Consider the following 24163-nt stretch of genomic DNA (forward strand, 5'->3'; position numbering starts at 1 on the left):
CCAACTTTTACCAGCTGTCTGAAGAGAAAGACATTTGTACATAATAAAAATAGCTCAGTGCCATCCCAGTTTCAAGATTTCCATGGATGAAGAATGTTTTATTATGAGTTTGTCTGAATGCTAACTTACTGAATCGCATCCTTGCTAAGATGCTGGCAGCCCGTCTGTATTCCATCTCAGAAACAAATATGAAATGCAAATAAAACTTGGGAAGCAAATGGAAGTTTCGACAATTAGGATTCCCAGAATCAATTTCTTGGAGGTGTTAATACATTATTATTGGAGACATTTATGACTTCAAGAGAAAAAAAAAACAGCTGTTACAGTTTAGTTAACCACTGAACAGGGAAATATTTTCTCACTTGGGAAAGGTGGGTGGAAAGAAAGGCGTAAAAACATTATATTGTTTCAATAAGGAGGGCATGAATGAGGCCAGCTGTGAAGACATACAGCATGCTCTCCTTTTTAAACTGAGCTTTAATAACTTTCTAGCATGTGGCTGAAAAGACCTAATGAGAACTTCTCACATTTTAATCAAATAGAAGAAAAGAGGAGGGAGAAAATTCTGGCAAATGTGAGCTGATTATCAATAGTTTGGTTTACACCACAGAGGAATTGCATCTCTCTTTGAGTAGATGATTCACAACAGCTCTAAAACACAATTGCTATATTGTTCAGGCTTGGTTAGGAGTTTTCATAGGTTTTTCCTTCGTGAAAAGCGCACAAACGTGCCTACCGTTCCTGTCCTATTGTTTTCTTTCTTTTTTATTTACATTTATATCCCGCCCTTCTCCGAAGACTCAGGGCGGCTTACAGTGTGTAAGGCAATAGTCACATTCTATTTGTATATTTACAAAGTCAACTTATTGCCCCCCCAACAATCTGGGTCCTCATTTTACCTACCTTATAAAGGATGGAAGGCTGAGTCAACCTTGGACCTGGTGGGACTAGAACCTGCAGTTATTGCAGGCAGCTGTGTTTTAATAACAGGCTTCTTACAGCCTGAGCCACACCGCGGCCTTCTTCTTCCTATATATATATATATATGCTTATACCTCCTAATATTTACTCATATATATGTTTATATACTATATAATCTTTTTATATGATGTTGTGACAAAATAAATAAATAAATAAATAAAGTAAGTAAGTAAGAAATTTAAATGGAGCTCTTTTGATCTCACCAAAATTCCAAAAAAACCCAAACCTTCTTGTTTTCACGCAGGAGAAAAATGCTACATCCATCTGTGGCGGGACAGACTTTCTCTCCAACTTTTTGGCTCCATATTCCTCCAAGCATGCCAACATCTACTAATCATGTGAGCCAAGAGAAGTGATGAGAGCAAGGCCTGCTCAGTTTTATGAGGGAAAGGGAATCAATGTAGCCTGGGCTTGCCAATTTTGGCCACTATCCCATTGTGTTCCAAACTGGGATGTCCATTTTACTTGCAGCTGATTCCAACTTTTACCAGCTGTCTGAAGAGAAAGACATTTGTACATAACAAAAATAGCTCAGTGCCATCCCAGTTTCAAGATTTCCATGGATGAAGAATGTTTTATTATGAGTTTGTCTGAATGCTAACTTACTGAATCGCATCCTTGCTAAGATGCTGGCAGCCCGTCTGTATTCCATCTCAGAAACAAATATGAAATGCAAATAAAACTTGGGAAGCGAATGGAAGTTTTGACAATTAGGATTCCCAGAATCAATTTCTTGGAGGTGTTAATACATTATTATTGGAGACATTTATGACTTCAAGAGAAAAAAAAAACAGCTGTTACAGTTTAGTTAACCACTGAACAGGGAAATATTTTCTCACTTGGGAAAGGTGGGTGGAAAGAAAGGCGTAAAAACATTATATTGTTTCAATAAGGAGGGCATGAATGAGGCCAGCTGTGAAGATATACAGCATGCTCTCCTTTTTAAACTGAGCTTTAATAACTTTCTAGCATGTGGCTGAAAAGACCTAATGAGAACTTCTCACATTTTAATCAAATAGAAGAAAAGAGGAGGGAGAAAATTCTGGCAAATGTGAGCTGATTATCAAATAGTTTGGTTTACACCACAGAGGAATTGCATCTCTCTTTGAGTAGATGATTCACAACAGCTCTGAAACACAATTGCTATATTGTTCAGGCTTGGTTAGGAGTTTTCATAGGTTTTTCCCTTCGTGAAAAGCGCACACAAACCCAGATTAATGCTTCTGTACCGCTTCCATTCATTTAAATGGCCTGGCCCAGGAGATGTTGCCGCTGCTTTGTGTCCCCTTAAATTCAGCATTTGAATTCTCTCACACTTTACGCAGTGTATTTTCCCCGCCAACTGCTCTCTTCTAGGACAGCAAGAAGAGGAATCAAGCTGATGCTTGAAATTAAAATGGAAAACGATGTGGGGAGCGCTCCATTTTGCTCAAGGAGAAATCTCTCTATGTTGTGTGTTATATATTGCCTTTGAAAACATCTGTCCCTGTCCCCAAATCATGCTGCAATGCATATCTCAAATGTAGACTGATGCCTTGGCCATATCTACTACGTAAAGGTAAAGGTTGCCCTCGCACGTATGTGCTAGTCATTCCCGACTCTAGGGGGCGGTGCTCATCTCCGTTTCAAAGCCGAAGAGCCAGCGCTGTCCGAAGACGTCTGTGTGGTCATGTGGCCAGCATGACTAAATGCCAAAGGCACACAGAACGCTTTTACCTTCCCACCAAAGGTGGTCCCTATTTTCCTACTTGCATTTTTTTAAGTGCTTTCGAACTGCTAGGTTGGCAGAAGCTGGGACAAGTAACGGGAGCTCACCCTGTTACGCGGCACTCGGGATTCGAACCGCTGAACTGCCAACCTTTCGATCGACAAGCTCACTGTCTAATCCACTGAGCCACCATATCCATATCTACTAAATACCTTATCTAAATATCTTATCTTATACTCCCTTATACCCGCATACTGAATGGAGTTATCCCATTTCCAGCAAATGCATGAATGCTGAATGAGTAAGGGTAACTATAGAGGGGAGAAACAACAACTCTTCCAATAGGGGCCTCTGTCAATGGAGTCAACAGGGACCAAGCGGTGGTTGAGACCCGAGCAACTGAAGCCATATTCCTTTTTACGTACAGGTAGTCCTTGACTTAGGACCACAGTTGGGACCAAAATTTCTGTTGCTAAGCAAGGCAGCTGTTAAAGGAGTCATGCCCAATTGTACAACCTATTTGCTATTGGTGGTTAAGCGAATCACCCCCGTTAAGAGAATCATGTGGCCATTAAACGAATCTGGCTTCCCCCGTTGATTGCTTGTGGGAAGCTGGCAGGGAAGGTTGCAAATGGGGAATATATGACCCCCCAGGACACTGCAACCTTTGTAAAAACATGCCAGTTGCCAAGTGCCCAGATTCTGATCAGGCGACTGTAGGAATGCTACGACGGTCATTATGTGGGAGGACTGCTTGTAAGTCCCTTCGTTTTCAATGCCGATGTAACATCAGGTGGTCGCTAAATGAATGGTTCTAAGTTGAGGACCGCCTGTACATGCAATGTGTGTGATGCCCATTAAAAATGATGGGGGGTGGGGGTGGGGATTGAGTGCCTATCACCTTCACCATTTTGGAACTTTTGAACCTCTCCCTGCAGTTTTTCCCTGCCTCCAGATATTGTTGGCTACGGTTCTCATTATCCTTCAACATCTGGCAGACTGGCTGAGTCTTCTGTAGATCTGTAGCTCAGCAACATTTTGAGGGCCGTAAGGTTCTCCCACTGCTCTTTAGTGGAGACCGTAATTACAGCCATGGGACAAATTTTGGGACACTGAGTGTTAAGAGTATAAGGCAGCAGCAGGCTCGCCAGCAACTTAATCCTCCTATGTATATGAGATAATCAAGTATTAGAAATACAAACAATAATAATAATTGGCTCTCTTTTCTTCCCTTCCTTTACTTCTGAGAAATCACACACCATGTGTTCTGTTTCCCTTCCCCCAATACTCCCAGCAAAGAGTCAGTCAGAGGCCTCCTTTTCTGATTTATTTACATATATATAAATGTCCTGGCTACGTCTACCCACGGGCCTGCCAAGTTTCTGGAGATAACAAGGAAATTACAGATAAGGCCAGAATTACTCACGAATATATTCTTCCCTCCGTTGATACAGATTGCCCGTGCAAATTCATTGCTTTGTCCAAGACAAAAAACCAGGAAGTCCCGCCTCCTATTTATAGTCTCTGCAGATGTCACTGCATGACAATTATGACTTGGCTTTGTCCCAACTCTTCCGCTGCTGCGCACGCCGGTCACGTCTGCGTAATCTTGCATCACTCCAAAACTGTTCTTGGGGCGTTGCCAAATCAGAAGGAGGCTCCAGGGAATCAGGCTTTGCCGGCCCCTCCTCCTCCCTTTGAGTGGGTGCCAGGGAGGGAAAGGGCTCAAGAGAAGCAGGGCTGGCCAGGTCTTCTCCCTCACTTTCTGAATCATCCGGGTCCAGGAGTCCGGGTCCAGGAACTTGGGTCACAACACCATGTTTTCGTCAACTTCACTCCTTTTACTGGTGATACTATTATCACCAGAAGTAAAGTTTTCTTTGAGTTTGATTTCTGGAGATTTCATGGACAGATTCATGCCTATCCAGGTCATAGTTGTTCCAAAGGTGCTTTTTCAAAAGGCAACTGGACTGTCTGTGTTTTTTCTCTCTCGATGATGCTTTGTTTCTCCTCCGAGAAGCATTCCGGCAGAATTGAAGATGCTACTTGGACGAAAAGCTAAACATCTTCAAGAGAAAAGATAGAGGAAATCCAGTTGCCTTTTGAAAAACACCTTTGGGATATGGACAATTACATGTAGTTTTCTCAGCAATACAGAAATGGTTTGCCATTTCCTTCATTTGGGAAATTCTTTGAATTTCCTCATCTAGCATAATCTCCTGGCAGTTTTGATTGACGTAGGCATCCATTCCTAACTATGATGATGACAAAATGTACATTACAGCATCATGGCACATGACACTGTGCCATGACTGTCTGAGACTGCATGTTTTATGATTTGATGCCCCCGATCATGGCCACTTTCAAGAACAAACACATTATGTCTCTAAAGGTAAAGGTTCCCCTTGCACATAAGTGCTAGTCGTTGCCGACTCTAGGCAACATCTCTGTTTCAAAGTCGAAGAGCCAGCGCTGTCCGAAGATGTTTCCGTGATCATGTGGCCGGCATGACTCAACGCCAAAGGCGCACGGAATGCTGTTACCTTCCCACCAAAGGTGGTCCCTATTTTTTCTACTTGCATTTTTACGTGCTTTCGAAACTGCTAGGTTGGCAGAAGCTGGGACAAGTAACGGGAGCTCACCCCGTTACACGGCAGCACTAGGGATTCGAACCGCCAAGCTGCTGACCTTTCGATCGACAAGCTCAATGTCCTAGCCCCCGAGCCACCGCGTCCCTTATTCTATCTCTACTTAGTTTCTTTTCTGGATCAGTCATTCCTAAAAAATTAATCAAATCTTTTCTATCAACTGGTCAGGAAGCAGAACCTCAGATGCTGATTGCGGAGCTTAAATAGGTTTATAGGGGTATAGATAGTTCATAATTTTATTTGTATCTTGTACAAATAATGCTTCTTTGTACCCTATGACTATCATTAAGTGTTGTACCTTATGATTCTTGATGAATATATCTTTTCTTTTATGTACACTGAGAGCGTATGCACCAAGACAAATTCCTTGTGTGTGGAATCACACTTGGCCAATAAAGAATTCTATTCTATTCTATAGTCCAAAGAAATATCAAAAACATTTTTGAAGAAATTTGACGTCCATGGGCATAATATTTTCCACACACCCCTTTTGAACAATCACATGGATTCATCAAGATATTCTGTTGAATAATAGACAGAGAGGAACTCTCCCAGTTTATTTGAAAAAAAAATAAATCAAAAATCCATCTCAAAACACTTCAAAGGGGGATGGTAGGCAAGATACTATTCTTACTTGTTTTGGTGATGTCATAATATCACACCTGGTCCACCCAAACCCTCAACACACAACCAAATTAAATCATCCTAGAAATACAACAGCAAAAGCAATACCACCAATCGTCCTAAAGCTATTGAGGCTGAGAAATACTGGCCAAGATATTTTAAAAAATAATTTAAAGGTTATTTTTTTTAAAAAAAAAATCCTGCTGTTGCTGAGCTCTGATAGGATTACAGAGGAGGTGCCAGGTGAATGAGTGAGATGCTGCAGACAAAGAAGAACTCCTCCTACAGCTGAATTATCTGGTAAAGGAGGCATTTTAACGGTTTTAAATCATATTATGATTTACTTGTCTTTGTATGCATATGCATAAAAATCTCAAGCACTATTGAATAAAGAAGCTTTGTCCTTACATGTGCTATGAGCAGAGAAGAGCCCCAGTTGTATATAACACACCTTTGTATCAGTGGTGGGTTTCAAAAATTTTTACTACCAGTTCTGTGGGCTTGGTGGATGTGGCTTGGTGGGCATGGCAAGGGAAGGATACTATAAAATCTCCATTCCCACCCCACTCCAGGGGAAGAATACTGCAAAATCCCCATTTCCTCCTGATCACCAGGGACTTGGGAGGCAGAGAATAGATGGGGGCAGGGCCAGTCAGAATTTTTACTAGCAGTTCTCCAAACTACTCAATATATCCGCTACCGGTTCTCCAGAACCTGCTGAAACCCATCTCTACTTTGTATGGCCCCATGATTATTTAATAGATGGGTACTGTAAGCCCTCTGCATGTAGAAGGCATGTAGAACATCTGCCTGATTGTGGCAGGTGCCACGGACATAGTCCCTCATTTTCTATTCCACTTCCTTGAGGATCAGAGCTGCATGTGCCCTAAAACTATTTTCCCCTTGATTTGGAGATGTGGTGGGAAGAAGACCCCATATTGTTGCCAACACTGAAGAAGGATTCAGCTCCTGCTTCTACCATCTTTTGTACGTCAGATCAGGCCAAAGTATTGCTTCTTGTCCTTTGCTTTAGATAGCGTAATATCTTGAGCCTTGGCCCTGCGCACGTGCAGAGGGAAAGTGAGCAAATGGCTGATTAGCTGGATTTAGCCTCTCTCTGAAGCAGCTGAGCTTTGGCGATACACCAGATGACCGCCGATAATATACGGCACACAGTGAGAGAGAACACCCACTTAATTAAAATATAAGAGATATACTGCCCGGGCACAGACAGGAATTGCTGCACACAGAGCGTGAGTTTATTTGAGGCATCCTTCATGCTTGTGATGATCGCAAGCGGCTTTAATCTTGAAATATGTGCCATTTACTAAACTGGAAGCATCCCACCGAAACCGAAGCCACCACAGCAAACAAACAAACAAACAAACAAACAAACAAACAAACAAACAAACAAACAAATAAAGACCTTGGTTTGATGAAAGATACAAAAAGTAAATACATTAATAGGAGGTAATTGAAAATACACGGGCAGTCTTTAAGCAATCATGCTCGTGTACAAGGTGGGGTGTGCGTGTGTGTGCAGGCGTGTGTCTACACAAAGGGCACATATACATAAGTACAATATGAACGTGACACGAAAGCTGACACTTTCCCACAAATCACCGTCTTGATGTTTTATGGAGTGAGATCTCCGACTGTAACCGTGGTGTCATGTTTAGATTTCTAATTATATTTTGATATGCTTCACTAGCTGCTCCTGTAGCACAACGTTCATAAAAAGCGCTGCGCTCTCTCTCCTCTCCTTGCTGAACAAAGGGACGGAGGAAAAGAGGAAGACTCAGACAATGAAAGGAAGGAAAAGTCCTTCAGATGATTACAGTGGTATACTTGGTCAGAACAACTAGACATAAGAACAGTTTCTTCCTGAACGCCATCACTCTGCTAACCAAATTATTCCCTCAACACTGTCAAACTATATATACTAAATCTGCACTACAATTAATCTTCTCATCGTTCCCATCATCCATCTCCTTCCACTTATGACTGTATGACTGTAATTTTGTTGCTTGTATCCTTACGATTTATATTGATATTGTTTCCTGATTGCTTATTTGTAATCTATGACTATCATTAAATGTTGTACCTTAGAATTCTTGATGAACGTATCTTTTTTTATATATATACTGAGAGCGTATGCACCAAGACAAATTCCTTGTGTGTCCAATCACACTTGGCCAATAAAAAAAATCTATTCTATTCTATTCTATTCTATTCTATTCTATTCTATTCTATTCTATTCTATTCTATTCTATTCTATTCTACTCTATTCTACTCTACTCTACTCTACTCTACTCTACTCTACTCTACTCTACTCTACTCTACTCTATTTCTATTCTTGGTTCTTCCCAGATACTATATGATAGGGACAGGACTACTATACATTCACACCCCTGTAGATGTCCACACCAAAATTTATGTCCTGCCAAAAATCAGATTTTCTTTATGATCATCATGATCATCACACCAATAGCAATGGTGAATTGATAATGCCAGCCAAATATTGGCAATTTCAAATTAAATAGTACGTGGCCTTTGCTTTTGTGATTTCTGATTCCCTATGCACATTCTGTGATAACAGGTACCCAGTTATTCTTGATAAGGCCAGCTATATGGTAACTGACAACAGTGGTAAGGATTCCATAAATATAAGGTATTTATTGTATGTACGGTTGAAAAGTTCAGTTCATTCTTCTCAATATGACTGGGAATGTTGAGGATAGTAGTCACAGTATATGGTACAGGTTAGAAACACCTGGATTAATTAAAAAACAGCCCCAGGAATCTGGAATCTTTTCTGATATCAGATGCATTTGATGAAGCTCACAAGAGTTTGCGCTTCTTAATACAATTTATTACCATATTTCCCTGAAAATAAGTCCCAACTGGAAAATAAGTCTTAGCATGATTTTTCAGGATGCTCGTAATATAAGCCCTACCCCCAAAATAAGCCTCAGTTAAGATTGTCAGCCAGATGGAAGCATTTAGTACCGTATTTTTCCCCAAATAAGACCTAACCAGAAAATAAGTCTTTTTGGAGCAAAAGATTAATATAAGACCTGGTCTTATTTCTGAGGAAACATGGTAGTCGAAAAAGACTTACCAAATTCTTCCCTTTTTTTTGGCACCATAGGCTAATATGTATCTCTTCCAACAATGTTTGGATCAATCAATTAACCAGAAAACATTTTCATTGACTAGAAAAGTACCCCAATTAACTAGCATACAGATTAATGTACAATGTTGTTTGATGTAAATTTGCTACTCCAGGTAGCAAATTCCATCTTTAAGATATTTTTTCCTTTGCATGAGAAAGGAAATTGCAGGTATCTATCTGTAGTCAATAAATCATTGATTTGATGACACATAATCAATCATAGAAAAGGCAATAAGGCACAACCACGTGAAATATAAAACTAAAGCATTTTAAGATGATTCTTGTACATGAAATGTATACAAACTAATTAACAAAGTGCTTTATTTTCACAAAAGGTAAAAGGAATCAGAATTTAAGACCAACTACCCTACAGTGGACGATTAGCTGGTGTTGACCTTTGAGTGCATCAAATTCTTCCCAAGAACTTCGGATGCTGTAACATATTGGCATAGTATATGTGTGGATCCAAGCAGTTTGACCTTTTGCACTTGACAGATGGACATTTTGTCAATGTGTGGATTGTCTAAGGGCCGTCCAAGATTTTTTGGGTATGGCGCACAGTGTGTTGATAACCATTGGGATCATAATGGCCAGTGTATGCTATAATCTTTTAATTTTGATTTTCAGATCTTGATACTTTGCAATCTTTGCCTTCTGTTCTACTATCTTCCGTTGTTACCCTTATCCACAGGTTCTTCTTTTCAACCAGATAAATCTGATGTGCTTTGAGCCAAGTCTATCAGTTTGTACATTTACATGAAATTCCCTCAATGTTTTAACTTGCTCATTCTTGGCCACTTTTCCAACTCTTACGTTCCCACCAATTTTTCATTATTGGCAAATGATAATTTTTTACAGATGTTCCAGTGAATCATTCTGGCAACCGTGATGTTGTTTATAATCAATTTGTGGAATCTTCTTGCACAGGTTGAGCATATGACCTACCATTTCTTCTGCCTCTTTGTACAAGTTGCACTTTGAATCATTCCTGGAGAACAGCTCTTGCAACGAAGATTGTTCCAGAAAATTTTCTAGTGCTTTCAATTTGGGAGCAGCTTCCCTCCAATTAATGGTTGCAGAAGAACAATGGCAAGAGATGAATTTCTTGGGTTTTTTTGTTTCTTTGTTTTAAATGTGTTTGAAAAGAAATTAGGAACAGGAAGAATTGAGAGCTTGTGAGGACCAACGGAGAGCCACAAGGACCCTGGTAATCCTTAAACCTCACAATAAAATAATACATTGTGTTTTTGAGAAGCAAATTTTTGTTTTAAAGTGGACAGTGGGTGTTGTGTCTTGTCTGCTCTCACCGCAGCCGGGGTCTGCTTATCTGCTCCCGAACACGGAGGAATGTATGCCTCCCGGTCCCAGCCCTGGCTCCATGCCCAAGCAGGCTGCAGAGGAGGGAGCATCCCCCGGCCCCAGCCCTGGCTCCATGCCCAGGCAAACGGAGCAGCTAGACCCCTCCCCCTCCTCCACAGCATGTGAGCCTGAGGAGGGTTTATTACCAACAGCTGATTGGAGTGACCCTCGCATCAGAAGATTGGATAGGCGGAGGCAACAGAAGGAAGGGAGGGGCAGGCCTTAATGAGTGCTGAGTCATGGAGCCACACCCCATGGCCTATATAAAGGATCTGCTTTCTGGCAGTCTCTGAGTCAGGCAAAAGTCGAACTTATCTTGCTGAAGTCACTTACTGGTCTCCTGCCTGCTCTGAGGACTTTGCTAGGACTTTGGACAGAGCTGCAGAGGCAAGCCTGATTCGGATTTCCCTGACCCGGCCGTCAGCGGAGGAGTGGGACACGACAGTGGGTGTCTCGCACTTTGAAACAAGGAGCGCTGTGGATTAATTTTGCATTTCATGAGCAAAAACACTCAGAAGGGGACGTAAATCTAGCTGTCCTCGACCAACAACAGTTTGTTTAGTAGCTGTTCAAAGTTACAACGGCAAAAGAGTGACTTATGACCATTTTTTACATGACCGTTGGGAGCATCCCCATGGCCACGTGATCAAAATTCAGATGCTTGGCAACTGACTCAGATTTATGATGGCTGCAGTGTCCTGGGATCATGTTTGCGCCCTTCTGACAAACAACCTTACTGGGGAAGCCAGATTCACGTAACAACTGTTTTACCAACTTACCAACAGCAATGGTTCATTTAACAACGGTGGCAAGGAAGGACGTAAAACGGGACAAAATTCACTTAACCAATGTCTTGCTTAGCAATAGAAATTTTGGGTTTAATTGTGGCCAAGTCAAGGAGTACCTGTATTAAGCATTGACAGCTCACGCTGCTCATAGATGAGCACTCAGATCAGGTGAGAAACGTTCCCGATTCGGACCAGATCGCCTGATCCAGTAGTGATAGCGGTGGGTGGTTCGTAGAACCAGTAACAAAAATTCCTGCCCCTCCCATGCCCGGCTGAGCCGCGCGATCATCAGAGGTTTTTTTTTTTCCAGTTTTAAAAACATTTTTCCTTCAGCCAAAAAAATACTTTTAAAAGTAAAAAAAAAAAAGCCTCTGATGATTGCATGGCTCAGCTGGGATCGTCAGAGCCTTTTAAAAGCATTTTTTCTAAACCTCTTTGGCTGAAGAAGTTGTATAAAAATGCTTTTAAAAGTTAAAAAAAATTGGCCACACCCACCCAGTCACATTACCCCCCCCCACCAAGCCACACCCACAGAACCGGTAGTAACAAATTTTACATTTCACCACTGACTCAGATGTCTTTGTAGGGACCTTATATTGGCTGACTGTCATCATAAATATATCAAATGCACCCTCATCTCCTCCATCTCACAAAAATAATTCTGAGCAGAAGTAACAGTAACAGAGTTGGAAGGGACCTTGGAGGTCATCTAATCCAACCCCCCTGCTCACACAGGAGATCTATACTAGGGATTCGAACCACTGAACTGCTGACCTTTCTGATCGACAAGCTCAGCGTCTTAGCCACTGAGCCACCTTAAACTTCCTATCAATGGCTATTCTAGTCTCCAAATGATTTCTTTCCAGACAGTAGCACTTTGTGGCTTGGCCCAAAATTCTGCATGATATAAAGTTGCTTTAAAACCCCACAGAATTCATTTTTCAGACTCAAGAGTTGCAAACTGTAATAAAATAAGTCCTCTTTGCCTTTTTCCCTTTAAAAGGCAACAGCTCTCCGACGTTTGTTTGATTGCCACCGAGAGAAGTAGGAAACGGAGGGACTTCCCCATAATCATTATTTCCTATGTCATCATTTATTGGAAGCCGAAGCGGAGTAGAGATTCTGTTGCTGATCTGAAGATTTAAACCCTCTCTCCACAGAGCTTTGAAGTTCACTTTTTAATAGCTTTGGCTATAAATTTCATCACCCAATAAATTCACATGTTCATAAATTGCTATGTAGCAGCAAAGCATTTAGGCATTAGTGTCTCCATGTCCCTCAGAATGTATTTCATCTGGAAGAAGCAATTGGTGGAAGAAACAGGTGAGAAGTGTCAACTCACCGGGGTCAACATGCCACTTAAAAAAAAAAAATCAGGTGTAGCTGAGATATATCCATCCGCAGTTCTGTAAGACAGAATTGCCCTGTCCTATAAACAACCAAAACTTGCAGGGTTTGCTCTTAAGCAATCATTTGTAGGTTTGCAATAAATAGGCATGTGTTTGTGATGTGAAGCATGCTTTTATGCAGACCTGCTTGAGATGGAGTCTGGACAGAAGTCACGTAGGACTTCCTGTCCAGGAAGCAGACAGCCTTGTAGCTGCTTATTTCAGAGCCGAAATCAATGAGGTTTGAAGTGAAAAGTTCAAAGGGTTTGGTGGCTTCCACTGAAATTGTGCATAAACTCGGAGTTGATTTGGGCCAGATAATTGGTTGGAGGAAATTTAAAATGTTAATCAAGAAGTAATAATATTATTACTGTTCCTTGCATCTTCATTTTATTTACTTCAATGGAAAGGTCAAGAAGCACATTCTTAATCTCCCCAATGAAATCAATGGGTTCAAAAATGTGCAATGGGGGGTTACATTCAAAATATTTCTCACACCAGAGAATGACTATCCAAATTCTAAAAATGCTACATTTGTAAAAAGAGGAGGAGGTGGAGGAGGAGGAGGAGGAAAGAGGAAAGAGAACTTCCTTCCCTCATCTTGGAGAGTTTGATATGTGTTGTATCATACTGATTCAAACCACTTTCATATTTTTGGCAGACAAACTACATGAAGTGTTCATGAAGTCACCAGGATGTGAGAATGACTCAAAAGAGGTTTTGTATTTTTTTATGCATTATAATTTAATTGGTTTTTACTTGTTTGATATTTGATATTGTTACCACTCAGAGGAGCAGACTGGAAATATTTTTAGATAGGAAGTTTTCTTTAAAAAAAATACACACCAAAAACTGTCTAGGTCATCTCACAACTCCAGTTGTACAATAGTCTGGTGATTTGACCCAGCAACCATATATTCTTTCAACTGTTAAAAAGTCTATGACACTATCCAAGCCATGGTATTTAATTTGTAAAATTTGTACTTAAGACTGTTTCCACTATTGTCTGGAATAGTGTATTCACTGAATTTTCAATAGCCTGACTACAGCCTGAATAGCATCTTAGGTATACTTTCCCTCCTTATTTATACAAACCCTAATGTCCAGTCTGATTCCATTTCTCCAGCTTCTGTGGGTTTTTCATTCCAATATACCTCCAAATCAAAATAGGTTCCAGGAAGAGCAAAGTGCAACTATTACTTGGAGAAGCAAACAATTATCTCAGTTTGCTTTCTATTGTTTTCCATGGGTCATTGAATGGCCATTGGTATTTGTTTATATCTGCCAAACTAATCTATGTATCCATAAAAGTTATGAAAGTGACTAAGAATTTATATTAAGGACAGCTAAATTTTTGGGATAAAGCCCTATGGTCCTTGAAGTCATATGATATTGTCAACTAATGATTTAGTTTCTTATGCTCTCTCCTATTTGGTCTGCTGCTCTGCTAGTAATAATGGGGGTGTTCATTGCTCTATCAAGATGCACTGAGGAAGGCTTGAGGAATAATTTCTCAACTTTTTCTGAGCCTGGAAGCCAACCAGGGTTGGACTTGGTTAGTACTTGCTGGGAGATCACCAAGAAACCCTAGGGCTGTAGGCAGTTGAAAAACTTCCCAGAAGGCAACATTGGCCAATCATGTCTATATGGTTGCCAAAAAAATTGAGAAGAAAAGGAGAAAAATTGAGAAGAAGAAAATTGAGAAGAAAAATTGAGAAGAAAAGGAGATACTACTTCCTTTTTTTCCCTCCCTCCCTCCCTCCCTCCTTCCTTCCCTTCTCCAGCTCAGAGGAGGTGCTTTCAAAACATGCTACTAGACAAAGGTGAGTTTTCAGTGCTCACCGTTTCCTTATGCACAATTTAGGCAGGTCAGAGCTTGTAATATATGCTGGGTGCAGAATCTGGACTGAGTGGATATAAGGTGTTATTTAGGAACCAAGAACACACACTTCTATATAGCTAAAGGCTACCTGCTCTCCAACTTGTTTACTTACTTATTTAAATCTGAACTGTGTCAATTTGCATTACAAACCTCTGAGTAATTCAGATTAGTAATAATCTGATTTGCGGAACGCAATGAGACACTTCATTGTTTTCAACCTGCTAGCTCCAATAATATAATCAATAGGATACTAATAATTATAATTTCCTAGAGCATTACTGAAGTATTCAGTTGAAGAGCTTGTGTATAGATGGGAACTATAGTCTAGAATTCACAGAGAAATGTGAGATCCTCTTCCTCTCATATTAATATCTGATAGGCTGGGTAGACTGGGGCAGGAAGATCTTATATTATTTCAGAACGAATGAACTTGTGATAGTACAACTTCCCATGGACACAGTTTTTCAATCATAAATTATTACCCGTGTTTCCCCGAAAATAAGACCCTGTCTCAGGGGTGAAATGCTCCCGGTTTGGACCGGATCACCCAATCTGGTAGTGATGGTGGCGGGTGGTTCAGAGAACCAGTAGCAAAAATCCCTGCCCCCCCTTCCGCCCCCACATGCCCAGCTGAGCCGTGCGATCATCAGAGGTTTTTTTTTACTTTTAAAAGCATTTTTTCTTCGGCCGAAAAAATGCTTTTAAAAGTAAAAAACAAAAAGCCTCTGATGATCATGCGGCTCAGCTGGGATTGTCAGAACCCTTTCAAAGCATTTTTTCTACAAGCTCTTCGGCCGAAGAGGCTGTAGAAAAAATGCTTTTAAAAGTAAAAAAAGAAAAAAGAAAAAGTTGGCCACGCCCACCTAGCCACATTATCCCCCACCAAGCCACGCCCACAGAACCAATAGTAAATTTTTTTACATTTCACCCCTGCCCTGTCTCATATTTTTTGCTACCAAAAACGGCACCAGGTCTTATTTTCAAAGGGGCATTTCATCCACTAACTCACCTCACTTGTGCGCGTTGGCCCTCCTTTTTACTGTCAGAGGCCTTCAGGAACTTCTTCTGCAGCTGGCAAGGCTTTCCTGAAGGCTTCTGCAGCCAATAACATAGCTCCGGATGAACCAGGAAAGCTTGCCGGCCTTGCTGGCTGCTGAAGAAATGGGCTGGCAAGGCAGGAGTTTGGGGCGTGCGAGGCCTGGCTGCAACTGTCTGAAGATAATTAGTTGGGCAGCTCCACCCCCTCATCCCCACCCTAGCTTAATTTTTACCCATGCATCCTAGAGTGGGTGGGGTCTTAATCAGGGATTATTTTGGGGGTAGGGCTTATATTGAGCACACATGTAAAAATCAAGCTAGGACTTGCTTTTGGGACAGGTTGTATTTTTAGAGAAACACGGTAGTTGCAGTTGTGATCATAAGAGAGACAGTTTTGTCTAGTGGATTTAAGGCACAATGCTAGAAATCAGGAAACCGTGAGTTCTAGTCTTGTCTTAGGTACAAAGGCAGCTAGGTGACCTTGATGCAGTCACTTTCTTTCAGCCCTAGGATGGAAACAAAGGCAAACCACTTCTGAAAAATCTTGCCAAAAAAAACAACCCTCCAGGGACTTGTCTAGGGAGTCGCTCAGAGTCAAAAATGATTTGAAAGCATCCTCCCCTCCCCAAATTATAACATTGATGCAGCACCTGGCCAGCTGTGTATGGACAGAGAAGTTAATTAGAATCAGGCATAATCAGCACCTGCAAAGGAGACTGTGAAGGAATTCCCAGTGTTGTAAGCTAGATTGGAAAGTCCACATACTTCTTGGAAGAAGGCAAAGACTAAGAAAAGCCTATGAACCCCTCAGAATCCAAATCAACCACACAGCCAATCAGAGACACCACCGACCCTCAACCAACCCACGCAAGCCCCGCCCCCAGCAGTTCACCACCCAATGACCTTTGCTTGATGTAACCTCCCCTTCACAAGCCCCACGACAAGACTCTCACTGACGACTCACATCTGACTCATCACAAGACCCTCACTTGACACACCCACATCTGATCCTGTTGTGACCCAGGCCCAAGTAGGTAGTAGTAGATGCAATCAGTTCAAAAACAAACAGACTTTATTAGAACAGCTGAGAATTAACTCATTGTCAGCGTAGTCCAAACTAAATCAAAACAAATTCTTCATAACGCGAGTCTTCAGTCTTATCACCAACCTTGGTCCAATTAGGCAAACTGCCAAAGGCTTTTCTTGGCAAAAGTTCAAAAGCAGAAGACGCTGACAAGAAATAAATGCAGCAAGACAAGGAGCAAGGCTATCAATGTTGTTTTCTGACAAAGAGCCCAAATGCGGTTGCTGGTCTTTTAAGACTTATGGGAGGGGCCAATCATCTCTTGGCCCTACTCTCGAGTTGTCGTCTTTGCTTTAGCTGCTCTTGCTTTCTGGCAGCTCTTCTCATGCATGCATTAGGAACAGGCCCCTTCTGTTCCTCTGCCTCACTACTGTCAGCCTCTGGAGGCTCCGGAGTCCACACATCACTCCCCTATGGCCCTGGCCTCATTTCTGTCTCTGATGTAGAGTCCTCATCCAGGCCTTCCCCAGCCTCCAGGACTGGTCCATGTTCTTCCTCAGCCTCATCACTGTCTGACTCCGTTTCCAGCTCTGCAGGCTGCTGGCGGACCACAACAGATCCATCACAAGACCTACCGACCACACAAAGCCCTTGTAAACAGAAGAACACTGACATCCTCTAAACTCCACTGAAGATGTTACCTAGCCTGGTAATGAAACATTTGGAAACCGACCCACAAACTCGGAGAAAGAACTTTCACCCTCATCCTGCATTTGAGCTATAGCTATTCGCCACTATTGCAAAACTGAGACAAGTGCATAGATTTGCTTCTTTAGTCTCCAGGAGTCTAGCTTGGCATGAAACACCGATGAGTAGGAAAGTACCTGGGGTGTTTCATGGATCCAGACTAATTCACAGTTTGTCATTCTGAACTTTATAATGCTAAATAAATATGTAAGAAGGGGAATCTGATAAAAAGGTCCCAAGGGCTTTCTGGATTGCAGCAGAGAGTCTTTCAGCCACAAATGGGACATTATAATTTCACCGTGTAAAAACATTACTATGCGTTTTTGGGGCTGCAGTACACTCTGTCTTCTGATATAGATAATGGACATTTATGGCAATTTCCTTCTCTGACTGCTGTTATTTTGTAATGAGGATCTGTGTGAGGAATCTCTTGTGGAATGGAAAAGCCTTGAAAAATCGCTTTTGACTAAAATTGAGTGATGTACAGTTGTATATCACATGACTATATGAACATTTTAGCCTCGGGCTTTGGAGCAGATTATTATTATTTTTAATTCCTTTTGGAATTTTGGAGTTGCTGATATACCACGGAAAGCAGACAGTGAAAAAAGCTGGTTCACTTTGCTTCAACTTTAAGCGCTAAGATTTTACAACTTTGGGACTGTAAAAGTTTCCCATTTGAGAACGGTAATATTTTTTTACTGGGTTTCTATTTTTTTTTTAATCTATTGATTTTAATAATGCGATTGTTTACTTTTGGGGGCTCTGTTTGGAAGGCGGCAGAAAATATCATTTCCTTTATTTGTAAGAATTCTAGTCAAAACCCAGATCAAGGAAGGGAGGATATTAATGGCTAAGCAGTTGCACCCTCATAAAATTGGTCAAAGAGGACGCTATTGAATCATCTGGAGGTTGGTTATGACATTTCAAAACCAGGCTTTGCCTAAAGAAAAAATTCTTCGTGTTTTTGAATTGTCATTAAGTCCAGAGGTGCTCCTCTAGGTTTCTGTTCATCCTTTTACTAATATAATAATTGTTGTGTGTGTGTGTGTGTATTTTAATTATATGCACACACTTCTATATTAATAATTATATAATTAGAATGTGTGCATATATGCAGTGATGAAATCCAGCAGGTTCTGACAGGTTCTGGAGAACCGGCAGCAGAAATTTTGAATAGTTTGGAGAACTGGCAAATACCACTTTGGCTGGCCCCAGAGTGGGGTAGGAATAGAGATTTTGCAATATCCTTCCCCCAGGAGTGGGGATGGAATGGGGATTTTGCAGTATCCTTCCCCTGGAGTGGGGTGGGAATGGAGATTTTGTAGTATCCTTGCCATGTCCACTAAGCCACACGATGTCCTCCAAACCATGCCCACAGAACTGGTAGTAAAAAAAATTGGATTTCACTACTGGTGTATATGTACGTATATGTATGTATTAAGGGCCTCTGGTGGCTCAACAGGCTAATGCAGCCTGTTATTAACAGCAACTGCCTGCAATATTGCAGGTTCAAATCCCACCAGGCCCAAGGTTGACTCAGCCTTCCATCCTTTATAAGGTAGGTAAAATGAGGACCCAAATTGTTGGGGGGCAATAAGTTGACTTTGTATATAGTATACAAATGGATGAAGACTATTGCCTGACATAGTGTAAGCCACCCTGAGTCTTCGGAGAAGGACGGGATATAAATGCAAATTAAAAAAAAAATACATATAATTATGATTAACCTGAATCAACCCACTGAAGAATGAAGGTTATGGACCATAATCTACCACACTGATCAAGTGCAAGTTAGTAGATAGAAGATTTTCAATTTCCTACTCTAGGGTTGGCCCAGTGAGAGATCTCAAAGAATCAGCAGAGGCATTCTTGCTCTCTCCAGGTACTAACTGGTAAAGAGAGAGTGGGGTGGATGGTTGTATATATGCTTTGCCACTTCTACTGCCACAGTATAGGGCGGTAATAAGAATATAATCCTGTGATCAGTCATATACATCACTATGGAAAGCTATTCATATCTGGATTTTTTTTGGGGGGGTTTAATATCACATTGAAAATTTTTTTTAAAAAAATAAAATTGAGCATCCAGTGCATGTAAACATGAGTTATAAATGTGCCAAAAATAAACAAATGCCTCCCTTCATCCCATGAGAATACCAAAATGTTGTTTTGCTTTTGTACCTAGGCAATGTTTCATATATTTTCTAATATTCATTCGGAATGCCAGGAAGCTAGCGTGGAAATGGGATTTATTTTATTTATTTTATTTTATTTGCATTTATATCCCGCCCTTCTCCAAAGACTCAGGGCGGCTTACACTATGTCAGGCAATAGTCTTCATCCATTTTGTATACTATATACAAAGTCAACTTATTGCCCCCCAACAATCTGGGTTCTCATTTTACCTACCTTATAAAGGATGGAAGGCTGAGTCAACCTTGGGCCTGGTGGGACTTGAACCTGCAATATTGCAAGCAGTTGCTGTTAATAACAGGCTGCATTAGCCTGTTGAGCCACCAGAGGCCCTGTACATGAACTGTACATGATGAACTGTACATGAATATAAAACCTGGGAGAAATGGAAGTCCTATCAACAAATGTTGTCCTATCTATATATAAAACTTGCATATATTGACTGATATGTATAGACACATACCGAGACGTAATTTTCATGTAATTCAAACAGTCATCAGTCTCACCACAGGGTGAAGATGTGACATCTGTACCTGCTCATCTGCTGTTCAGGTTTTCACGTCGGAGGGTGACTTCCAGGTTATTTCTTCTTCCTTTTTTTTTTTTTTTACGTTTGTCATTTTTACGTTGGACTTAGATGGGATAATCCTTCAAATAAAAGATGTATTTTTCCTCTTAATGTCGGAGTTATCTACAGTCCTGCGTATAATGTTCTGTCCATAGCTTCATATATTTCATTCTTACAAATGGCTGGTTGAAATGCGTCCCAAACATTCAGCTCACCTATTGATCAAAAGCACTTAATTCCATACTTCACAAAACTGAATGGCATCATGATGTATTTGCCCAGATGAAAATCATTTCAAGAAGGGCCCGTATGGTGGTGATCATTTCATGCATTTTGGTATCTGAACTGAAAATAAAATAATAATAAAAAAAACTAGACATGGCTATCCTTTTTTTTTTTGTAAAGACAAGAAAATGGAGACAGAACGCAGAAAATGGCACCCTTGATGTTGATTTTTATCTCTTGCTTCAAGATAAAGGTAGCCCAGGAATCACAAAGTATGTGTTCTGTCCCCCCTCGCCTCAGTCCAAGCGATGACTTAATTAGCCGGCAACTATCAGCTCTGGCAGCAAACTAGAGAGCCTCTGCCAAGTGTCTCTGTTATCTCTCTTGATGAGTCAACCAGGAACAAACAGTACTTCAGCTCTAGTTTAAGCAGTTGATTTGCTTGCTACAAAGAGGTACAGCAGCCCTTGCTGCTTTTATATCCTGTGGGGTGTGGCTCCATGACTCAGCTCTTCCTAGGCCTGCCCCACCTCTGCTTCTGTTGTTCCCGCCTCTCCTGCCTACGAAACTTAGGGTCCAGCCAGGCCTGATTGCCATCAGCCGGGTCTGGAGGCCTGGCCTGTGGGGGGAAAGAGTAAGGAGACAGAGGCCTTGTTATCTCTTCCACCTGGCCTGCCTCTGGCTCCTGGAGCGGAGCCAGGGAAGCAGGTGCTCCCGAGGTAAGTCCTGATGGCCCTTCCCCCTCACTTTCCAAGTTACTTTCTGGCAGGGGGCCCAGTTCGGGGGGTGCAGACACAACAGTATGATAGAGATTGGTTGGTATTAGCAGTGGGACTCATCTGTGCTTTATCAGTCTATCATAGGTCTAAGTAAGATTTCTGGAAATCAACATGGTTGCCTTATCCTGGCTGCCTTTTCCTCAGTTTGGTAGGTCAGCCTATGCCCATGATGGTGAACCTATGGTACATGTGCCAGAGGTGGCACGCAGAGCCCTCTCTGCTGGCACATGCGCCGTTGTCCCAGGTCAGATCTCCATGGCGTTTCTTTCGTGAGCTTCTGTTTCCCTGCAAACGACAAAACAGAAGCTCACAAAAGAAAACATCTTACCTCTTGCTGCGCTGCCGATGTTGGAATGCTCTGCCTCCTGCTGGCCAGTTGGTTTTCGGGTCTCTGCTGCGCATGTACATGTCCGCGCAGGCATGTGCACACTTTTCAGTTTGGACATGTGCGCATGCAGTTTGGGCACACAGTGTCTAAAAGGTTTGCATCACTGGCCTATGCCATATTGCTCTTTTAAAAATGATGCATTCTTTACCGTGCATGGATTCCAAGACTAGAGCTTGTATATAGACAATATCAACTTGCCAACAGCAAATCTTTAATTCCTGATGCTTGCTCTTTTTCTTATAGTTCTAAGAAACTAGAACTATGAGACTAGAAACTAGAACATTTCAACTAGAATATTGGAGATTATTATTCTGTGGATGCCTTTTTATTCTTTCAGGATTAGGTGCAAAGTAATTTACTATCAAATTTGATCACAAATAAAGAATAAAAGTTGCCATAAGATTAGCAGGCAGCTAAATCTTGTGAAATTCCTTACAACTGAGTTGTGGAAAATGGCACACTACAACCCATATAAATATATATTGACATTGACCCACTATTCACACATGTAGGGATATTATACACAATTAATTAGAAATATATGGGAGAGGTAAATGACAGAACAGGAAATAAGAATAATATAAATATTCAGAACTGGGGAATATAAACCCAATATTTTAAAACATATTTGAACGCAAACATTTCCAGCCAAAGGTATTTAGCCTGTTTAATATTCAGGACCACTGAACTTGTTCTTCGCAACCAAATAAAAACTCCATTTTAAAAAAAATTAGTAATTCTGAATACTGAAAAATAAGAAAACAAAATTAACACCAGAAGAACAAATGAAGAGCTATAACATGCATAATATTATTCTAATTGAGCTTTGAGGGGGAGAGAAAAGATGGTGTGTTTTTTTAATTTACCCTTCTGGAATTCTAGTGAATAGTATTGGACATAAATTCAATGAGAAACGTTAAAGAATAAGAGAGGTTATATTGCTTTATATGATCTAAGAGTTCAGTTTGTCCTCCCATTCTCCCCCTGCCTTCCACCACCATTCACACACACACACACACACACACACACACACACACACACACACCTCTTTTCATATAAGATATGCCATGCTGGTGCCAGTTTTTTCCCCCTTCTTCTTCCCTCTCTTTCCCCTAGACATCCTGGAGGGACTTCAGAGGAGAGAAACAAAAATGATGAAAGGTTTGCAAAACAGGACCTCTGAGAGAAAGGGCAAGAGAGCCCAGCATGTTCAGACTGGAGCAAAGATGACATACGGGAGACATGATTGCAAGCTGAAAATATGTAAAGGGATGCTGTAAAAAGAAAAATGAGGACCAATTACTTTCATTAGTAAATGAGAGAAGGGCGAGGAGCGAGGCTTATGCTGCTGCCGGGATACATTAAATGAAACATCAGGAGGAATTTTATCACTCCAAGAAACAGTTTGGACAATGGAACTGCCTGCCAAAAGAGGTTGTGTGGTTCCCTTGAATGGAGATACTCAAGGCTAGAGACCCATCTGTCAAGGATGGTTAGTTAATGATGAAGTTACTCCTGCCACAAGCAAACCCTTTCCCAGTGATTCCAAGCTGATCGTTAACGGATTGTTGAGTGCATAAACACACATACAAATCCATGCCCAATATCCCAGTGGTTCTTGATTTGCTCTAGCATTGATGAACAAGCATCTCTTGAGTAGCTGAAAGGTAAAAGAGGCTTACTTCACAGGAGAATTCCAAGGATATTGGCCAGGATGCGTAGTCAAAAAATAATCTTTCACCAGCTCAATTAGAGGGTGTCTTTATTTTTAAGCTTGGGGCCCAGACTAAATCACCACCTACTCACCACCCCGTCCACCCCCGACTCAACATGCAATCTAATTCTGCATTCTATTAGTGGTATCAAACAATAGTGATATTATTTATTTTAATCATTTCTGCAGGAATTCACTCACATCATCTTCAGGCTGGTGTCTTCGGCTTCGAGCTGAACCAGAGAGCTCGAGAAGCACGAAGCCGAAGACACCAGCCTGAAGATGATGAGTGAGACCTTGTCGAAACATCACCAAGATACTCTCAACCTTACACAGGAAAAGACCCGAACATACCAAAACCTGCATACATATGCCCGTGAAAACCTATGAAAACAAATATATACGTATGTATGTATGTATGTATGTATGTATGTATGTATGTATGTATAAGTTTTCACTTAGATTTGTAACAAATTAAAATTGGGGCCAAATGCACTCTGGTTCAACTTTCATTGTTTGGTTATTAACCCCAATAACAAATGGGGACAAATGAGTTTGCTTATATTATCCTATTGGCAGCCATTCACTTTTGGAGGTGGGTGGGTGAGAGAGAGATTTCTTATCACTGGTGGCAGTTATAAAGTTATTTGCTGACCATCTCAGGGCAGCTGCCATTTTATTTTACTAGTATGCTCTTCTGCATGCTTGACAATTCTCAGAGGAAAATGGCAGTCACCCTCTAAAATCATCTCCGGATTGCAACAAGAATTAAGATAGGGAGATAAGTTCATCTGTTGAAATTAAATTAGTATTGGAATTTTTAATAATAAAAAAACAATGGAATGATAAATGCGGGGCGCTTATGCTCCTTTCTGAAAATATAACCTTTCTGGTATTTTTGCCAGAGGCCAACAAACTAGGAAGAAAAAAC

General features: G+C 41.1%; 1 long non-coding RNA gene across 1 annotated transcript; it reads left to right on the top strand.

The window, feature by feature from the left end:
• Window positions 1-9263: 9263 nt before the first annotated feature.
• On the top strand, window positions 9264-19602 carry LOC131190841 (uncharacterized). The gene is made up of 3 exons (XR_009153336.1): window positions 9264-9684; window positions 13333-13388; window positions 19551-19602. It is a non-coding gene; the product is annotated as an uncharacterized LOC131190841 (long non-coding RNA).
• The last annotated feature ends 4561 nt before the right edge of the window (window positions 19603-24163 follow it).

The sequence above is a fragment of the Ahaetulla prasina genome, chromosome 2 (genome assembly GCF_028640845.1).
Source record: "Ahaetulla prasina isolate Xishuangbanna chromosome 2, ASM2864084v1, whole genome shotgun sequence".
NCBI lineage: Eukaryota > Metazoa > Chordata > Lepidosauria > Squamata > Colubridae > Ahaetulla > Ahaetulla prasina.